The 20183-nt window shown below is 39.5% G+C and overlaps 1 protein-coding gene and 1 pseudogene across 4 annotated transcripts in view; one reads left to right on the top strand and one right to left on the bottom strand.

Annotated features, from left to right (window-relative positions):
* The window catches only part of EXOC2 (exocyst complex component 2), a 279267-nt gene that overhangs the window by 227540 nt on the left and 31544 nt on the right, over positions 1–20183 (bottom strand). Inside the window, exon 2 of one of the 4 annotated variants that reach the window (XM_042938092.1) lies at positions 12647–12825. The exons of 2 other annotated variants lie outside the window; for them this stretch is intronic. The gene's annotated coding sequence lies outside the window, so the exon portion shown is untranslated. Of the gene's footprint in view, positions 1–12646; positions 12826–15353; positions 15379–20183 lie in introns of those variants that run through there. One more of the 4 variants, XM_042938095.1, reaches the window with a different exon arrangement.
* On the top strand, positions 2619–9153 carry LOC122220643 (annotated as a pseudogene).

Raw genomic sequence — 20183 nt, 5'->3', positions numbered from 1 at the left:
AAGATGTCCAACATCACTCATCATCAGGGAAATACAAATCAAAACCACAATGAGATACTACCACACACCTGTCAGAATGGCTAAAATTAACAACTCAGGTGATAATTGATGTTGGTGAGGATGCAGAGAAAGAGGAACCCTTTTGCACTGCTGGTGGGAAAGTAAACTGGTACAACCACTCTAGAAAACAGTATGGAGGTTCCTCAAAAACTTAAAAATAGAACTACCTATGACTCAGCAATTGCACTACTAGGTATTTACCCGACACAAGACTGCTGATTCGAAGGGGCACATGCACCCCAGTGTTTATGGCAGCACTATCAACAATAGCCAGAGTATGGAAAGAGCCCAAAGGTACATCGAATAATAATTGGATAATGAAGATGTAGTGTGTATACATATAATGGAATATTAGCAATCAAGAAGAATGAAATCTTGCCATTTGCAACAACATGGATGGAACCAGAGTATATTATGCTAAGTGAAATAAGTCTATCACAGAAAGATAAATATCATATGATTTCACTCATATGTGGAACTTAAAAAAATAAAACAGAGGGGAAGGGAAGGAAAAATAAGATAAAAACAGAGAGGGAGACAAACCATAAGGGACTCTTAAGTAGAGAGAACAAACTGAGGTTTGCTTGAGGGGTGTTGTGTGGAAGGATGAGCTAAATGGGCGATTACCATGAAGGAGGGCATTTGTTGGGATGAACATTTGGTGTTACATGTAAGTGATGAATAACTAAATTCTATTCTTGAAATCATTAATATACTATATATTAACTAACATATTTTTTTAATTAAAAAAGTGTTAAAAAAAAGATAACAAAAAATTTCTTCAGGGGGTATCTGGGTGGCTCAGTCGATTAAGTGTCTGACTCTTGATTTCAGCTCAGGTCATTGATCTCACTGTTGGCAGATCAAGCCTCAGGTTGGGCTCTGCACTGAGCATGGAGCCTGTCCTGGGTTTCTCTGCCTCTGTCTCTATCTCTCTCTGCTCCTCCAACCCCCCCTCCCCCACCACCGAATGTACGTGTGTGTGCGCGCTCTTGCTCTCTCAAAATTAGTAAGTAAACATTTAAAAAATTCTTCAGATAAGTTTAAAGAGGCATACAAAGTTTACAGTATTTTGCTAGGATATTTCAGAGAATTTAAAAATCACTCAATACACAGATATTAGATACTCAGTTTTCATCTGAGAGAACTTCCCAGTTTACTAGCACAGGGAGCTAAACAAAATCATAAAGCCACAGTCCTATGGCTTGAGGAGTAGGAGGATGGAGATTTGAGCTAACAGTAACTAGAAAGAGAGGAACAAAGTCCTGGAGCAGATGGAGCCACAGAGGCAGAAAAACATTACTGAAACCCTGGGCTGACCCCTGAACGGTACGTGAGAGACTCCAAATAGCACAGTAGACAGCAACAGCTTAAAGAATGAAAGAAGCAGTGATTTCAATTGCTGCCCACTACAGGAGAGACAAGATTTTGAAATCTGAATCTAATCAAATTAACAATGTCTGTTAAAAAATATTCTTTAATGAAAAATTTTTAAAAAGCCAATGCTCTTCAGAAGAATACAAAAGAATCCAAAGTCTTAAAATGTATTATCCACATACCTAGGATACAATAAAAATGATTGGACCCATTTAAAAAAAGTGAAAAATACATAGCCCCTAGTCAAGTAACAAAGCAGACAATAGAAACAAAATGAGCCAAATCCAAATTAGTAAACAAGAATCTGAAAGAGTTTATAACAAATAAACTATTAAAGAACATATTATCATAATGAATGAATGTATGGATATTCAAAATAGCAAAACTGAAATCGAAATTCTAGGTACAATATATGAAATGAAAAATACACTGATGAGTTGAACAAAAGATAGTTGAAGAAACAATGAACATGAACATAGATCAATAGAAACTATATAATGAATGAAGGTTTATTTTTAACGTTTATTTATTTTTGAGAGAAAGAGACAGAGCGTGAGTGGGGGAGGGGCAGAGAGAGGAGACACAGAATTGAAAGCAGGCTCCAGGCTCTGAGTTGTCAGCACAGAGCCCAATGTAGGGCTTGAACTCACGAGCAGTGAGATCATGACCTGAGCTGAAGTTGATGAGCTGATATGTTCAGGGGTTTGAGCCCCGCATCAGGCTCTGTGCTGACAATGTGGAACCTGTTTGGGATTCTCTTTCTCTCTTTCTGTCATTCTCTTAAACTTAAAAAATTCTTGGGGCACCTGGGTGGCTCACTCAGTTGGGCGTCTAACTCTTGATTGTAGCTCAGGTCATGATCTCACAGTTCATTAGTTCCAGCCCCACACTCGTCTCTGTGCTGACAGCATAGAGCCTGCTTGGGATTCTCTCTCATGCCATTCCCTGCTTACTCTCTCAAAAATAAACATTAAAAAAAATTCTTCTAATAAAAAAGAGATTAACAATGTTAGCTGTAGACAAAACAAAAGCACTTATATACTGCTGGTGGAAATGGAAATTGGTACAGCCACTATGGAAAATAGCAAGGAGGGTCCTCAAGAAATTAAAAATAGTTTTTCACAATAGGTTTGCCACCAGAACAGAGGGTGTCATGAAACCACTGCTAAATCTAAGCCAAAATGGATAAGGAAAAGGCTCAATCCAACACCATTATCATTAGACATGTAGATTTGGGCACGTTTACCACCCTTGGCAATTTTATCTACAAATGTGGTGGGATCAATATAAGAACCATTACAATATTTGAGAAGAAACCTGCTGAGATGAGAAAGAGCTCTTTCAAGTATGCCTGGATCTTGGATGAACTGAAAATTGAATGTGAGTATGGTATCACCACTGATATCTCTGTGGAAATTTGAGACCAGCAAGTGTTATGTGACCATCATTGGTGCCCCAACACACAGAGACTTGATAAATATATATGTATGTGTATGTGTGTATATATAAATATATGATTATAGGCACACATCAGACTATGCTGTCCTGGTTGTTGTTGATGGTGTTTATGAATTTGAAGCAAGTATCTTCAAGAATGGGAATGATGAGGGATAGAAGCAGAAAAATGTTCATCTTTAGCCTAGAATGCTGACCTCTAACCTGCATAGTTCTGATAAGGATCAAATACATGCTGGTTGCTATATTCTTAAAAGGTATAATGAATGCTTGTAAATCTCACCTATAATTAAGCACCCAAGAAATCTTGGGAAAGTAGTTTTACAAGTAGAAATTCGAAGAAAACATTTATGATCTAATACTCCCTCCGTGTCCCCTCCCCCATGATCCCTAAGCATATAAGCACTAGCCTCATACAGAAAAGTACAACTCTTTCTGCCCACAGGTCCTATGCCCATGCTACTTGAATGAACTTACTAAGTTGTACCATGAAATGTCTCAAGGATCCTTGGAGACTCTCTCAAATGATCCCGCAACAGGAAGACACATGAGCATGTCCCTCTGGCTTACACACTGAGTCTGAAACAACTAATTATTGGTATTAACAAAATGGATACCATTAAGCCACTCTACAGCCAAAAGAGATATGAGGAAATTAAATAAGTCAGCACCTACATTAAGAAAATTGGCTACAACCCTGACACAGTAGCATTTGTGCCACTTTCTGGTTGGAATGAGAACAACATGCCTTGGTTCAAGGGATGGAAAATAATTCTTAAAGATGGTAATGACAGTGGAGCGATGCTGCTTAAAGCTCTAAATTGTATCCTACACCCAACTCATCCAACTGACAAACCCTTGCATCTGACCCTCCTCCAGGACATCTACGAAATTGGTGGTATTGGTTCTGTGTCTTTGGACTGAAGGGAGACTCTCAAACCCAGCATGATGGTCACCTTTGTTCCAGTCAACATTACAACTGACTCTTGAGTGAAGCTCTTCCTAGGGACAATGTGGGCTTCAATGTAAAGAATTTGTCTGCCAGAGATGTTGATCGAAGTAACATGGCTGGTAACAGCAAAATGACCCATCAACAGAAGCGACCGGCTTCATGGCTCAAGTGATTAACCTGAGCCCTCCAGGCCAAATCAATGCTGGTTTGTGTCTGTGCTTGCAAGTTTGCTGAGATGAGAGAAAAGATTGATCATCATTTTGAAAAGTAGCCAGAAGTTACTCTTGAAATGCGGATCCTGTCATTGTTGATATGGTTCCTGGCAGGTTCACATGTGTTGAGGGCTCCTCTGACTATCCTCTTAGGGGTCATGTTGCTGTTCATGACGTGACAGACAGTTGCTGTGGGTGTCATCAAAGCATGGACAAGAAGACTGCTGGAGCAGGCAAGGTCACCAAATCTTCTCAGGAAGGTCAAAAATCTAAATGGATATTATCCCTAATACCTGCCACCCCAATCTTAATCAGTGGTGGAAGAACAGTCTCAGTACTATTTGTCTCAGTTCATTTAAGTTTAATAGTAAAAGACTAGTTAACAATAATAATGCAGAGAAAACCTTAAGAAGGAAAGGAGAATAATCTGAACCATTTGGCATGTGGGTGGGGGCAGTGTGTATATATGGCAGTTTTAAATTATTAGTTTTTAAATTCATTATTTTTTTTTAATGTTTTCATTATTTATTTTGAGAGGAAGAGAGAGAGAGTTTATACTGACAGTGCAGAGCCCAACACGAGGCTCCATCTCATAAACCATGAGATCATGGCCTGAGCCAAAATCAAGAGTTGGACATTTAACCAACTGAGCCACTCCAGGCACCCCTTAAATTCAGTACTAAAAGAAAAAAAATTTTTAATGTTTATTTTTGAGAGAGACGGGGAAGGGGGGGGCGGGAGAGGGAGGAGCAGAGAGTGGGAGACAGGATCCAAAGCAGGCTCTGTGTTGACAGCAGACAGCCTGATGCGGGACTCAAAGGCATGAGCCATGAAATCATGACCTGAGCCTAAGTCACACAACTTCACCCACTGAGCCACCCAGCACCTCTAAATTCAGTACTTTTTGATGGAAAGAACTTGACCAAAAATCTGTAGAAATTTTGAAACCCATTAAAACAATGTTTAATGAAGAAAAAAAAATTTTTTTAAAGAAACTTTCATATGATGCAGCAATCCCACTTCTGAATATATAGCCTAATGAAATAAAATCATTATCTCAGGGAGATATATGTATTCTCATGTTCACTGCAGCATTCATTATTCACAATAGCCAAGATATGGAAACAACATAAATGTCAATGGATGGATGAATGAATAAAAGAAAATGTAACATACACATACAATGGATTATTATTTAGCCTTTAAAAAGAAGGGAATCTTGTCATTTGTGTAAGATGGATAAAACTAGAGAACATTACGCTTAGTGAAATAAGGCATTCAGAGAAAGACAAATATTACATGGTATCACTAAAAAAATGTGGAGCCTAAAAAAATAAGTAAAAAATAAAAACTTTTTTTTTTTTTTTTTTTAAGGCTAACTCATAGAAACAGTAGAATGATGATTGTTAGGGGTTGTGGAGTAAGGGAAAACGGGGAAAAGCCGGTAAAAGGATACAAACTTTCAGTTACAAATAAAGTCTAAGGATCTAATAGTGACTATACCTGGTAACACCATATTGTATATAACAAATTTGCTGAGAGAATAGAACTGAAGCATTTTCACCAAATAAATAAAACAAAAAAGGGTAAATACGTGAAATGATAGATGTGTAGATCAACTATAATTGTTGAATGTATATATCTCAATGTATATAATATCAAATCATTATGTTGTATACTTTAAGTATAATACAATTTTATTTGTCAATTATATACCTCAATAAAGCTGACCAAAAAAAGGAATAAAACTGGTTATTTTCAAATAAAGGAACCTCACTAGGAATAAATCTGTATGACAAGAAATGCTGAAGAAATTTCTTTAATCTGAAAGAGAAATTAAATCACACACAGTAACCTGAAAGACTTTATAATGAGAGAGGGTGAATTCATCAGGACATAACCATCCAAACTGTGTATACAGCTAAGAATAGAGCTTCAAAACACATGAAGCAAATACTGAGTGATAGGGCAAAAGAGATAAATCCACAATCATGGTTAGAGATTTTTATACTCTTTAAATAGGGATAACAATTAAACAAAAATAAAGAAATCAGTAAGGCTATAGAAAATATGAACACCACTATGGATCATCTTGACCTGACATTTACCAAAGCTCCTTTTCAAATGGGTAAAGAATTTTCACCCTATAAATAAACTATATACTGGGCCATAAAGTATGTCACAATCAATTCCAAAGACTGAAATTCCAAAGACTACAAAGGAATTAAAATAGAAAGCAAAGCAATACAATTTATCCAAGTATTTGGTGATGTGGAAATGTTGGGGTTAGGGAGTGAATAATCAAAAAAGAATTCTTGAGATGTCTTCAGTGCAAAAAGGTGGTTTTATTAAAGCACAGGGACAGGACCAGGCAGAAAGGGTTGCATCAGGGTTGTGAGGAGTGGCTAATACACTTCCAAGTTGGGAGGGGATTAGAAATGGCATAAGTCTAAGGAATTTGGGAAGCAAGGTTTCCAGGACTTTGAGGGGGCTAGCTATTGTAAGGAAAAGGTCATTTATTACTGTCTACTAAAACCTTAGTCATGAGACCCTACAGATACGTATCAGTGGGCCATATGCTTGAAGGATGACTGCCAACAATTATCTTCAGGAAATAGAGATAAAGGAAGTTTCCAAAGGAATTTTTATAAGTTAAAGAAGACTTATCAGGATCCTAGAGGTCAGGATAATGTGAAGCTAAGATTGCTTTTTGCCCTTAGCAAAAAGTATTAGCATCAAGGCAGCTGAATTCCTATAGGAAGGTCACTCTGCCTGTCTCAAGGATTTGTCAATGGGCTCAAGTTGTAATGAAAATTTAATTTTTCGTTTGCCTTTGTTCCCCACATCATTTGGAAATTAAACAACACACTTAAATAACCCAACAGTCAAAAAAAATAATGAAGAGGGAAATAAAAAAAAAAATGTATGAACTGAATGTTAATGAAAATATAATCAAAATTTGTGGGATGGAGACAAAATGGTGCATTAAAAGCTCATGATAGGAGGAAAAAGATTAAAATTAAGGTTATATGTTTCTATATCAAGAAATTAGAAAAGGCAAATAAGTTAATTAAATGCAAGGTGGCAGGGAGGAAGAACAAAGGAAGCAGAATAAGGAAAATAACAGAGTGATAATAATAAATAAATAAATACATACATACATACATAGAGAAAAAAATTGTAAAGCCAAAAGTCTTTCTTCAAAAATTGATCAATTAATACTAGCAAAACTCTTTTCAAAAGAAGAAACACAATTACCAATTTTAGAAATGAAAGAGCAGATAACTATAGATACTAAAGATATTTTTTAAGGAGTAATGAAAGAATATTATGAAAAACTTTATGAATGAATTTTACAACTTGGATGAGGAGAAGAATTCCTTAAAAGGACAAGTTACCAAACTAACACAAGATAAATAAGAAATCTCTATACATTTATCTTTACTAAATAAACTGAATTTGTGGTAGAGCCCCTCCTTAAGGAATGTGGTGAAAACCTCAAGACAAGGGAAGGTAACCTGGCTATGTGCACCTGTGTGACATTCTTCATGACTCTGTAATGTAGACTGCCCATTCAGACTGTATGTTACCATATATGGAGACAAAGGAGCAAAAATTGTCCAAAAGGCAACCTCCCCCCCAGCTCCCCGCTGTGCTCAGGACTTAGTTTTTCAAGTATGAACTCACTGAGCCTGTGCTGGCACAATGAATAAAGCTGTTTCCTGGACAGAAAAGCCTTGGTGTCCCATCCCTCTGTGCAAGAATCCTGCTACATTTCTTGGGGGCTTAAGTCCAGGTTTTGGAGACGGTGCGTTTCCACCTCTTTTGTCACCAGGGTGCAAACCTTGGAGTAGTGGGAGAAGCAACCTCACCTGATGCCAACAGACCACTTGATCCATAAGAGACTAGCCCCTAACAGGATGCTAGGGTGAATACCCTGGATGCACAACAGAACCCGGTGAGGTCCAGAAGCCAGTTCAGGGAGAGCCGCCTGTCAGATGGGTAAGAACTGGGTTTGTTTGGTAGACCTGCCCGTAAGAGGCAGAAGGGGAGCCTGATCACCTCACAGAGTTACCGGAGTAGTTCCCTAAGGAACAAAACCACAATTCCAAGGCACTAGGCGCCGGGTGGCAGGTTAGAGTCACTGCATGACTATGTGTGAATGAGACAGTCAACAGAAAGTTTCCAACCTGACCTACGTGCTGAAGTGAGTGTTCGGTCCCGATCTGCGGTTCCACGGCAACCTCAAGAGTTTGATCTAGGTCAGGGCTTGATACTGACCCACCAATGCTAAGAGGCTCCTGAGGTATCTCTGAGAGGCGAGCAGCCAGAAACAGACAAAGTGAGTGTGCGTCCTTCCCAAATTAGTCCCTCCCTTCCCCCTTTTTCCTCTCCTGTGCATGGAAGTTGTCCATTAGGGGGAGGAAACGAGTGGAAAACAGAGTAAATCAACTCCCCTGGAGTATATGTTGAGGAATTTCAAAAAGGGATATTCAGGAGATATGGCGTGAAATTAACTCCCGGAAAGCTCCAGACATTCTGTGAAATTGACTGGCCATCATTGGCCATCATTGGACTGGCCCTCTGAGGGCTCACTTGGTAAGGAATTAGTTGGCTGAGTGTTCAGGGTCGTTACGGGGGATCCAGACCACCATGACCAATTTCCTTACATTGACTGTTGGCAAGACCTGGTCCTATCCCAGCCGCCTTGGCTAAATGTCTGTACTGAAGAGAACTGTAAAGTTATGATGGGTCGTGTCACAGCTTCTTCCATATGCTGGCCAAAAACTGAAAAAACCCACACTGTCAGGAGAGCCTAAGGGGACCCCACCACCATATGCCCCACTGTACCCCTCACTGCCACCTGCACTTCCAGCTGCCCCGGCTGCCAAAACCCCACCAGAACCTGCCCCTAGTCCTGAGTCCTCACCACCTCTAGCACCCTTGGCCTCTCTGGATGTGACCAGCTCTCCCGGACCACTGGTCTTAACCCCATACACCCCTCCCGGAAGGCGACTAGATCAGGCTAGCAGAGACATCCCCCCCCACCCTGCAGCAACACCAGGGAGCCCTACAGATGCCACTGAGGGAAAATAGGGGACCCATCTATTATGATCAGGAAGGCCAGATCCAAGGAGGCCAGTGTGTTTTAGTGTACTTTACTACTTCCTAAGTTGGAAGTACCACACTCCCTCCTATACGGAGAAGCCCCAGGCTATGACTGAACTAATGCAGTCCATAATTCAAACCCATAAACCTATATGGATCGACTGCTGCCAACTCCTCCTGACCCTCTTTGACATGGGGGAGCATCACCAAATTACCCAGATGGCTCTAAAATGGTTAGAGGAGAATGCCCCAGCTGGGACACTAGATACCCAGGCTCATGCTTGGGCTCACTCCCCCAGGAAGGACCCCAAATGGGACCCAAATGACTCAAGTGTAGATGGAAGGCTTGCAAGGACTGGACGTTATCAAGAAGCCCTTCTAAATAGCCCTTCTAACTGCATTAGTTCAATCACAGCCTGGGGCTTCTCCATACAGGAGGGAGTATGGTGCTTCCAATTTAGTAAGTCTGTAGTGGTAAAGGGTCAGTACACAAAAACACACTGGCCTCAGATCTGGCCTTCCTGATCATAATAGATGGGTCCGCTAGTTTCCCTTTTTATGGAAAAAAGGCCATAATTATGAGTAAAACATCAGAAGTGCTCCAGAGACCCAAGGAGAGCCCGAGCCAGTTTTAAGACAGACTATGTGAGGCATTTCGTCTCTACCCCCCTTTTGATCCAGAGGTACCAGTTAACCAGCAGATGACCAATGTAGCTTTCATAGGTCAGGTACACAGGGACAAGCAATCCTAAAATTTGTATGGAACCACAAAAGACCCCGAATAGCCAAAGTAATATTGAAGAAGACGACCAAAGCAGGAGACATCACAATCCCAGACTTTAGCCTCTACTACAAAGCTGTAATCATCAAAACAGCATGGTAATGGCACAAAAAAAGACACATAGACCAATGGAATAGAATAGAAACCTCCGAATTAGACCCACAAAGGTATGACCAACTAATCTTTGACAAAGCAGGAAAGAACATCCAATGGAAAAAAGACAGTCTCTTTAACAAATGGTGCTGGGAGAACTGGACAGCAACATGCAGAAGGTTGAAACTAGACCACTTTCTGACACCATTCACAAAAATAAACTCAAAATGGATAAAGGATCTGAATGTGAGACAGGAAACCATCAAAACCCTAGAGGAGAAAGCAGGAAAAGACCTCTCTGACCTCAGCCGTAGCAATCTCTTACTCGACACATCCCCAAAGGCAAGGGAATTAAAAGCAAAAATGAACTATTGGACCTCATAAAGATAAAAAGCTTCTGCACTGCCAAGGAAACAATCAACAAAACTAAAAGGCAACTAACAGAATGGGATAAGATATTTGCAAATGACATATTGGACAAAGGGCTAGTATCCAAAATCTATAAAGAGCTCACCAAACTCCATACCCGAAAATCAAATAACCCAGTGGAGAAATGGGCAGAAAACATAAATAAACACTTCTCTAAAGAAGACATCCAGATGGCCAACAGGCACATGAAAAGATGCTCAACATCACTCCTCATCAGGGAAATACAAATCAAAACCACACTCAGATACCACCTCATGCCAGTCAGAGTGGCGAAAATGAACAAATCAGACTATAGATGCTGGAGAGGATGTGGAGAAACGGGAACCCTCTTGCACTGTTGGTGGGAATACAAACTGGTGCAGCTGCTCTGGAAAACCAGTGTGGAGGTTCCTCAAAAAATTAAAAATAGATCTACCCTATGACCCAGCAATAGCACTGCTAGGAATTTACCCAAGGGATATAGCAGTGCTGATACATAGGGGCATATGTACCCCAATGTTTATAGCAGCACTTTCAACAATAGTCAAATTATGGAAAGAGCCTAAATGTCCATCAACTGATGAATGGATAAAGAAACTGTGGTTTATATACACAATGGGATACTATGTGGCAATGAGAAAGAATGAAATATGGCCTTTTGTAGCAACATGAACGGAACTGGAGAGTGTTATGCTAAGTGAAATAAGCCATACAGAGAAAGACAGATACCATATGTTTTCACTCTTATGTGGATCCTGAGAAACTTAACAGAAGACCATGGGGGAGGGGAAGGAAAAAAAAAAAAAAGAGGTTAGAGAGGGAAGGAGCCAAAACATAAGAGGCTATTAAAAACGGTGAACAGGGGAGCCTGGGTGGCTCAGTCGGTTAAGCGTCCGACTTCAGCTCAGGTCACGATCTCGCGGTCCGTGAGTTCGAGCCCCGCGTCGGGCTCTGGGCTGATGGCTCAGAGCCTGGAGCCTGCTTCCGATGCTGTCTCCCTCTCTCTCTGCCCCTCCCCCATTCATGCTCTGTCTCTCTCTGTCTCAAAAATAAATAAACGTTAAAAAAAAATTTTTTTTTTAAAAAATAAAAAAAAAAAAAAACGGTGAACAAAGTGAGGGTTAATGGGGGGTGGGAGGGAGGGGAGGGTGGGTGATGGGTACTGAGGAGGGCACCTGTTGAAATGAGCCCTGGGTGTTGTATGGAAACCAACTTGACAATAAATTTCATATTTAAAAAAAAAAATCATTGCTTGATTTGGGATCCCTATCACTATGGGATCAGATAATGGGCCAGCGTTCATGGCTGAGGTGGTGCGGCTGGTGGCAAAGGGGTTAAAGATCACCTTGAAGTTACACACGGCATACCAACCCCAGAGCTCCAGGAAGGTAAAATGAATGAACCGAACCCTGAAGCTACAATTAAGTAAACTATGCCAGGAAACCCACCTACACTGGGACCGGGTGTTGCCAAATGCCTTGTTAAGAATCAGGTATAGCACCACTAAGCAGATGGGGTTCTCCCCTTATGAAATCTTTATGGGTGCCCTTTCCCAATTATCAAGGGCATAAGGGGGGGACCTAAATGAGATAGGCAATCTAACCCTAAGGCAAGAGATACAGCCCCTTGGCTCTACCCTAATCACCTTACACCACTGGGTTAGGGAGTGATTACCTGTGAGTCTGACCACAGAGGCTCACCCCTTTGAACCAGGAGATGCTGTATGGGTGAAGAAGTAGAATGTCCAACCCCTAAAATCCCTCTGTAGGGGCCCGTTCACTGTCATTCCGTCCACCCCTACTGAGGTAAAGATAACCGAGCTGGGTCTCTGGATTCACCACAGCAAAATTAAGCCAGCATCTTGAAACTGGGAGCTGATTCATCAATGCCGTGCAAGCTGACCATATGGAAGAAGCAATGTGCAACTCCAGAGGCTCTGGGAGACTGCAGCCCTGCAGTGACTGGGGACAGTCACTCCAGACGCTGACTAATCTACACACAGCAGAAGCTTGAGAAATCGATGGTCTGGTGGAACAGATAGACTGTCCCTATTTTCTATATCTGTTCCCTTACTGTGAAGAGCTGTCACCCCTTGTGTCTTGCCATCACTGTGATTCTTGCTCTACTTTTTGCCACAGGATTGGCAGCGGCCGCCCTGGCCAGATGGCAGTATGGTGAGAGATTTCTGCTAGCACTCACCTTCCTTTTGTGGATAGGATGCTTCATTGGTATCGGTTGCTTCTAATCTGGACCATTTCTGTAGACCTAGATTCCTCATCATGTGACCCATGTATTCACATAACCAAGTCAGGCCAGGGAGTCACTTGGACCTTACTGTACCATACTCACTTCTTATGCCAAGGAAAAGTCCTGGGGACCTGCAGACATAATAAGACCACATATTCTATCTGCCAATGGGAGAGTCAGTATACTTGCTTTGACCCACAATACTCCCCCAGTGAAGATTGTTTAGAAGTCCGATCCTACCAAGAGTAGGGGGCCTTGGTCAGCTAGACACAAATTATTAACCCAAAACGACAGGTGTCAATGCTGTTTGACATATGTGTGGTTATAGGTATTGGCCCAGAGGCATCTGTCATATGAAAAAAGTGGGCACTTGTCATAGAGGGCCCAAGGACTCTTGATATACCATGCAGAGGCTTAGATTAGGAGCAGGAATACTGACTCAATGACAAACACGTGTGTGAGGAAAATGGTTTTTGTGCCGATACACCTGAGTTTTTATGCCCTAGCAGGAGCTGTGTTTCATGGACTACTTGGGAAAAAAGAAGGCATGACAGCATTCTTTCAGAAGGGAGTGACTACACCAAATTGTCAGTTGGGGACCTGTAATCCGGTTAATTTTACTACTCTTAACCTGGGAGACCCCTGATGGAATGGTAGCTGGCAGATGGGGATATATATCCATGGACGGGGCACAGACACAGGAACAGTGTCGTATTTTAAGAGTTATTGTCACACGTAAGGCCACAACTCACCAGGTCTTTCATTCCTTTTATGAAGAAATGGAGAAGGGTCCTCCTCCTGTCTGTCACGATGAAAATCTATTTCTAGCCCTAGCAGAGACTATAGCCCAAACTCTAAAGATCTCTTCTTGTTATGTATGCGAGGGAACCAACATGGGGGATCAATGGCCATAGGAGGCTAGAGAATTAGATCCCTGAGAACCTTATAATGGAACAGAATGCCCCAACCCTACTACTGGGGTTTGGCTCCTCAAAACCTCAATTACTGGAAAAAAAAAAACAAAAAACTGCCTTGCCCAGGGGGAAAGGAAGTTCACCATCTCTGTTGGAAGCTTAACATGCCTACCTAGGCCAAAGATTTTATAACTCAGGAAACCCAAAGGTGGGGAACCCCAGATCACCTTGAGCCAGATCCCCACCCCTTGTCTAACTTCTCTCATCTCCAAGAGGCCTGGGACATTGTCGACACAGTCATCAAATGGTGGGCCCCAGGTGGACTATACTGGATATGTAGAAGGACAGACTACACAACACTTCCCTCAGGCTGGTCAGGGTCATGTGTGCTGGGAACTATTTGTTCATCTTTCTTCCTGATCCCACTTGCCAGAGGGGAACATTTGGGAATCCAAGTGTATGGGGACAGGGAGACTCAAAGGAAACAACATGCCCTACAAATTGGCAATTGGAAAGATAATGAATGGCCTCCCAAGTGTATAATCCAATATTATGGCCCTGTCACCTGGGCAGAAGATGGATCCTGGGGCTAATGCACTCCCATCTGCATGCTAAACCGCATAATCAGACTGCAAGCAGTTGTACAAATTATAACCAATGAAACTGCCAGAGTTCTTAACTTAATAGTCAAGCAGCAAACTAAAATGAGCAATGTTATCTATTAAAATTGCTTGACGTTAGATTATTTGCTTGCTTTGGAGGGAGGAGTTTGTGGAAATTTTAACCTGAGCAACTGCTGCCTACAGATAGGTGATGAAGGAAAAGTCATAGAGGCGATAAATCGAATGAGAAAGGTTGCTCATGTCCCAGTCCAGACCTGGAAAGGTTGGGACCCCAGGGAGTTATTTGGAGGATGGTTTTCAACTCTTGGGGGATTCAAAATCCTCATAGGTATTATTCTCTTAATTTGGTGACCTTGCTTAATCCTACCTTGCCTAGCTCCCCTGGTTATGCAGTCTGTCTCCAGCCTCACTGACGTAATGGTCAAAAAGAAAACAGCCATGCATGTGATGATGTTATGGAAGTATAAACCCCTAAACCAAGATGATGCTCTTTGACCCAAAGTAAGGGGTCCGAGCATCAATAGGGGTAATGTGGTAGAGTCCCTCCCTAAGGAATATCGTGAAAACCTAAAGCCAAGGGAAGGCGACCTGGCTATATGCAGGTGTACAACATTCCTCACAACTCTGCAACAAAGACCATCCTTTCAGACTTTGAATGTTACTATATATGGGAGACAAAGGAGCAAAACTTGTACAAAAGGAAAACCCCCACTGCGCTAGGGGCTCAGTGTTTTGGGTACAAACCCACTGAGCCCATGCCAACACGATGAATGAAGTTGCTTCCTGGACAGAAAAGGTTCAGTGTCCTGTCTCTCTGTACAAGAATCCTGCTACAAATTCATCATCAAAAACTTTCCTACAGGGGCGCCTGGGTGGCTCAGTCGGTTAAGCGTCCGACTTCAGCTCAGGTCACGATCTCACAGTCCGTGAGTTCGAGCCCCGCGTAGGGCTCTGGGCTGATGGCTCAGAGCCTGGAGCCTGCTTCCAATTCTGTATCTCTCTTTCTCTCTCTGCCCCTCCCCCGTTCATGCTCTGTCTCTCTGTCTCAAAAATAAATAAACGTTAAAAAAAACTAAAAAAAAAAACCAAAACTTTCCTACAACGAAAACTCCAGAAGTGCACCTGGGTGGCTCAGTCAGTTAAGAGTACGACTTTGGCTCAGGTAATGATCTCACAGTTTGTGAGTTAGAGCCCCAAGTTGGGCTCTGTGCTGACAGCTCAGAGCCTGAAGCCTGTTTCAAATTCTGTGTCACCCTCTCTCTCTCTGCCCCTCCCCTACTCATTCTCTTTCTCTCAAAAATAAACATAAAAAAAAGAAGAAGAAAGAAAAAAAAAGAAAACTCCAGACCTAGTGGTTTCACTGATAAAAACTATCAAAGATTTAAGGAAGAAATAATACCAAGCCTGAAGCCTGTTTCAAATTCTGTGTCTCCTTCTCTCTCTGCCCCTCCCCTACTCGCTCTCTTTCTCTCAAAAATAAACATTAAAAAAAGAAGAAGAAAGAAAGGAAAAAAAAAACTCCTGACCTAGTGGTTTCACTGATAAAAGCTATCAAACATTTAAGGAAGAAATAATACCAAGCCTACATGAATTATTTCAGAAAACAGAAGCTGTGGGAAGACATCATGACCGTGTGGGGTTTATAAACTCTGCTGTGCAAAGGCAGTTTCCCTTTCAAAACTCAATCACTGTAAATAACATTAAAGTAAAAAGAAAAACCATGTATTTATCTAAAAAGATGTAGAAATCATTGACAAAATTCAATACCTATTCATGATTTAAAAACCTCAACAAACTAGAAATAGAAAGGACCTCTTAATAAAGGAAAACGGGGTGGGAGAGATCACCTAACATTACACTTAATGATGAAATATACAGTGCTTTTCCTCTCAGACCAGTAAATAAAGGAAAAATGTCTCACTCATCTTGTCTATATAACAATGCTCTAGAGGTCCTAGCCAGTGCTATAAGACAATAAGGCTAAAGAAATAAGTGGCATAATGACTGCAAAGGAAGTATTTCCATTTGCAGATGTCATGATTGTTTATATAGAAAATCCTAAGGAATCAACTAAGCAACTAATAGTACTAATAACTGAATTTAGCAAGATATCATTATTCATGGTTAATAATCAAAAAGTATCTACTTTAAATTCTAGTGGGAAACAATTACAGTCAAATTTTTAAAAGTTCTGTTTAAGAATATCATTGTAAAAACCAAAATACTTAAAAAATACATTTAATAAAAACAACATACAAGACTTCTTGAAAACTTTAAAATAGAGAAGGCAAAAAAAGAACTAAATAAGTGAAGAACTATACAGTCTATGGGCCAGATAATTCAATGTTATTGAAATATCAATTCTCCCAAAATGGAAGAGTAAGTTATACAAGCTTATGTAAAGAAACTAGCAAGCTGATGCTAAAATTCCTACAGATCTTCAAAGAACCTACAATAGCCAAAACAGTTTTAGGAGGGGAAAGTTTTTTAACTTTTTTTAACTCTTACAGAACATGATTTAAAGACTTATTATAAATCTACAGTAATCAAGACAGTGAGTTGCTGGCATAAGGATAACCTAATGAATGAGAAGAACAGAGTTCAGAAATGGACCCATGCTTATATAACCAGTTGATTTTTGACAACACAACAAAACAATTCAAGGGAAATAAAAACATTTTCATCAAATGGTATTGAAATAATTCAGTTTCCACATAGGGGGGAAAAGGAATCTAAATATAGCCTCACACCACTTACAAAAATTAATTCAAGATGGATCACATCTAAACATAAAATTATAAACAATAAAGAAGATAAAATAAGAGGGCATCTCTACACATAGAGTTCTTCTCCAACATGGCAAACAATAACCATACATTGAAAAACCTGGTATTTTTAGACTTCATCAAAATTGAAACTTTCTCATCAAAAGAAAATAAACAGGCAACCATACACTGGCAGAAAATATTCTCAATAGATTTATCTGACAAAGGACTTTATATCAAAAACACAATTTTTCAACTTAAGCAACCCAATTTTTAAAAAATGAGCAAAAACTCTGAAAATCCTCTTCACAAAAGATGAACTCAGAGTTTTTAATAAACATATATATGACATATATGATGGACAGATACACAGATAGGCAGATGTATGTATCCGATAGATTGTGAGTGTGTGTTTCCTAGCTCTGTACACAATGAGAGAGGCTACACGTAATATTACATAAGTAGCAATGAGCATACCTAACTTCTAAGTACCATCATCCAATAAAGGGAACCAGAATCCTTGGAGAAACTGCTGATTCCAGGGCCAAAGCAGGACAACTACAAGATAAACCTAAATCATTTTGTTACATCAGTAGGGAAGTACTCACCGAAGGGGCTCCCATTACCCAAATCTGAGACATTTGGACATCAAAAAAATTAATGATAGCAATGCATTGTAATCTATTGTATAAGAAAATATGCAAGACCATCCTATTAACATAAACCAGTAAAAAAAAATAGAGAAGAAAACTCTCCTTACTACAGAATGTTAACCAATAAATAAGAAAGTTATGATGCAATTATTAATTACCAATGGATGCTAAAACTAGTGTTTGGCTTAAAAAAATGGATATTTACATAGTCTCAAAGCATCTCTCTACAAATTACCTACAAAGGGAAAAACAGTAGTTTTACAAAAGATCTGACACCTATCACGTTAACCAAGTGATCCAAATTAAAATCACCAATGTTGCAACAAACATCATGTCGTTGATGTATTACACTGGGAAGAATCTGACATCACTTCTGTGATAGTCCTGCTAAAAATGCATAACCCAAAACTAATCATCAGACAACCTAAATTCACAGACATTCTATAAAATCATTGGTCTGTACTCTTTGAAAATGTCAAGGTCAATAAAAACAAAGAAAAGCTGAAGAACTATTCTATATTAAAGGACAATAATGAGACAGTACAACTAGAGATGCCTGGGTGGCTCAGTCAGTTGAGCATCTGACTTCAGCTCCAGTCATGATCTCATGTTAGGTGAGATCAAGCCCCATGTCTGGCTCACTGCTGTCAGCACAGAGCCCACTTAGGATCCTCTGCCCCATCCCCTTCTCTGCCCCTCCCCTGCTTGCACTCTCTCTCAAAAATAAATAAAATATTTTAAAAAAGAGACAGAGAGAAAAGACACATTACAATTAAATATACTGCATGATCCTGGATGGATTCTAGAAGAGGAAAAAAATACCTTCTATAAAGTACAAAATTGGACAAATTATCACCATCTGAATTGGAACTGCATTTACATAGTATGGTATGTAAATTCTCACTTTGATAAATGTACTGTGGTAATGTAAGAGAATGTCTTTGTTCTTAATTACCTACTGAAGTATGTAGGGAAAAAATGTTTGCACCATATTTTCAAATGAGTTAAAGAAATACATACTGACAGACTGACAGAATAATAAAAATAAATGGGACAAAAAGTAAATATATCAAAAGTGGGGGTTGGGTTAAATAGGTAATGGGGATTAAGGAGGGCACTTGTGATGAGAACAACGTGTTGTATGGAAGTGCTGAATCACTAAATTCTTCACCTGAAATTAATACTACACTGTATGTTAACCAGCAGGAATTTAAATAAAAACTGGAGAAAAAAAGAAAAGTAAACAATTGGTCACTCTAGCTAAAGAGCTTACAGTTGTTATTTACCATAATTTTTTTTCCTTATATGGGCTCCATGCCCAACATGGAACCCAACATGGGGCATAAACTCAAGACCCTAAGATCAAGACCTATGCTGAGACTGGACTCTTAACTAACTGAGCCACCTAAGCACCCCACCACTGTATTTTCTTATAAGTTTATAGGAGTGAGTTACTTTTACTATTTTTTTTAAGTTTTCTGTAAGTTTGAACCTGTATCAAAATAAAAAGTTCTCAATAATGCTTTGTTAATATTTTAAAATAAAGCAAAACTAAATCAAATTATTATTCTCCTACTAATCAATGTACAAGGTCCACTGTTAGTCAACAGATAAATATTTACTTGCATATTCATATTAACAAAATGCACAAATAAGCAATGAATAAACAATTACTAAGCAAAAGACATGCTAAAACTAATGTTTGGTTAAAAAAAGAATATTTACCAAGTCCCATATATTTAACTATATTTAGTAAATACACTAAAATTATAAAAATTTCAAAAATAAATATTCTTTTAATGGGTCATATAGTACTATCGCTTTAAACATGTTTCTAAGCATGTACAAAAGAGTATAAAGCTTGTTTTGAGAATGTGCTTGAAAACTATTATAAATTGTTAAGCCTGAAATTTAGTAAGCTAACACATATTAATAAAATTTTTCAAGAAAGCATAGACATATTTCAACACAAAGTTCCAACAACTGCTTTAATAAACAGAAATTATATTGTTCCCAAAGATACCATAACACTGCAGGGAAAACAAACACTAAGGAAAGAGTAGGTAATTAAGCTGCCTCACTGATTAATGTCTACAGTTCTGGACAAAGGAAAATGCTTTGTTCAATTGGCATGGAAAATTAGACCACTGCTGAGTGGTGGTTTAATTATCTTTATATTATCCCTGTCCTTAGTATTAGACTATAAAACAGATAAGCATGTGGCTTCAACTGATTACTTTCAGAATCTAAAGAACAAATATTTAGGCAGAAATATCTTACAATCTTTATTTCCAGAAAAACAGTAGGATGAAAACATTCAGAATATTACTGAAAAGGTAATTAATAAAATATTAGACTGTCAGCTACCCTTCACATGGTGGTGGTGATTATCAGTAGGACATGTCAGTACTCAACAGAATCAAAGCCAAGAGACTTGATCCAATTAATGCCTAGACCTGTCATCTGAAGAAATTGCAACCCAAAGATGTTAAATGATTATTTCAAGGTCACACATCTAATTACTTATAAAACAG

Source organism: Panthera leo, chromosome B2 (genome assembly GCF_018350215.1).
Source record: "Panthera leo isolate Ple1 chromosome B2, P.leo_Ple1_pat1.1, whole genome shotgun sequence".
Classification (NCBI taxonomy): Eukaryota; Metazoa; Chordata; class Mammalia; order Carnivora; family Felidae; genus Panthera; species Panthera leo.
This window is presented reverse-complemented; position numbering and strand designations above follow the sequence as displayed.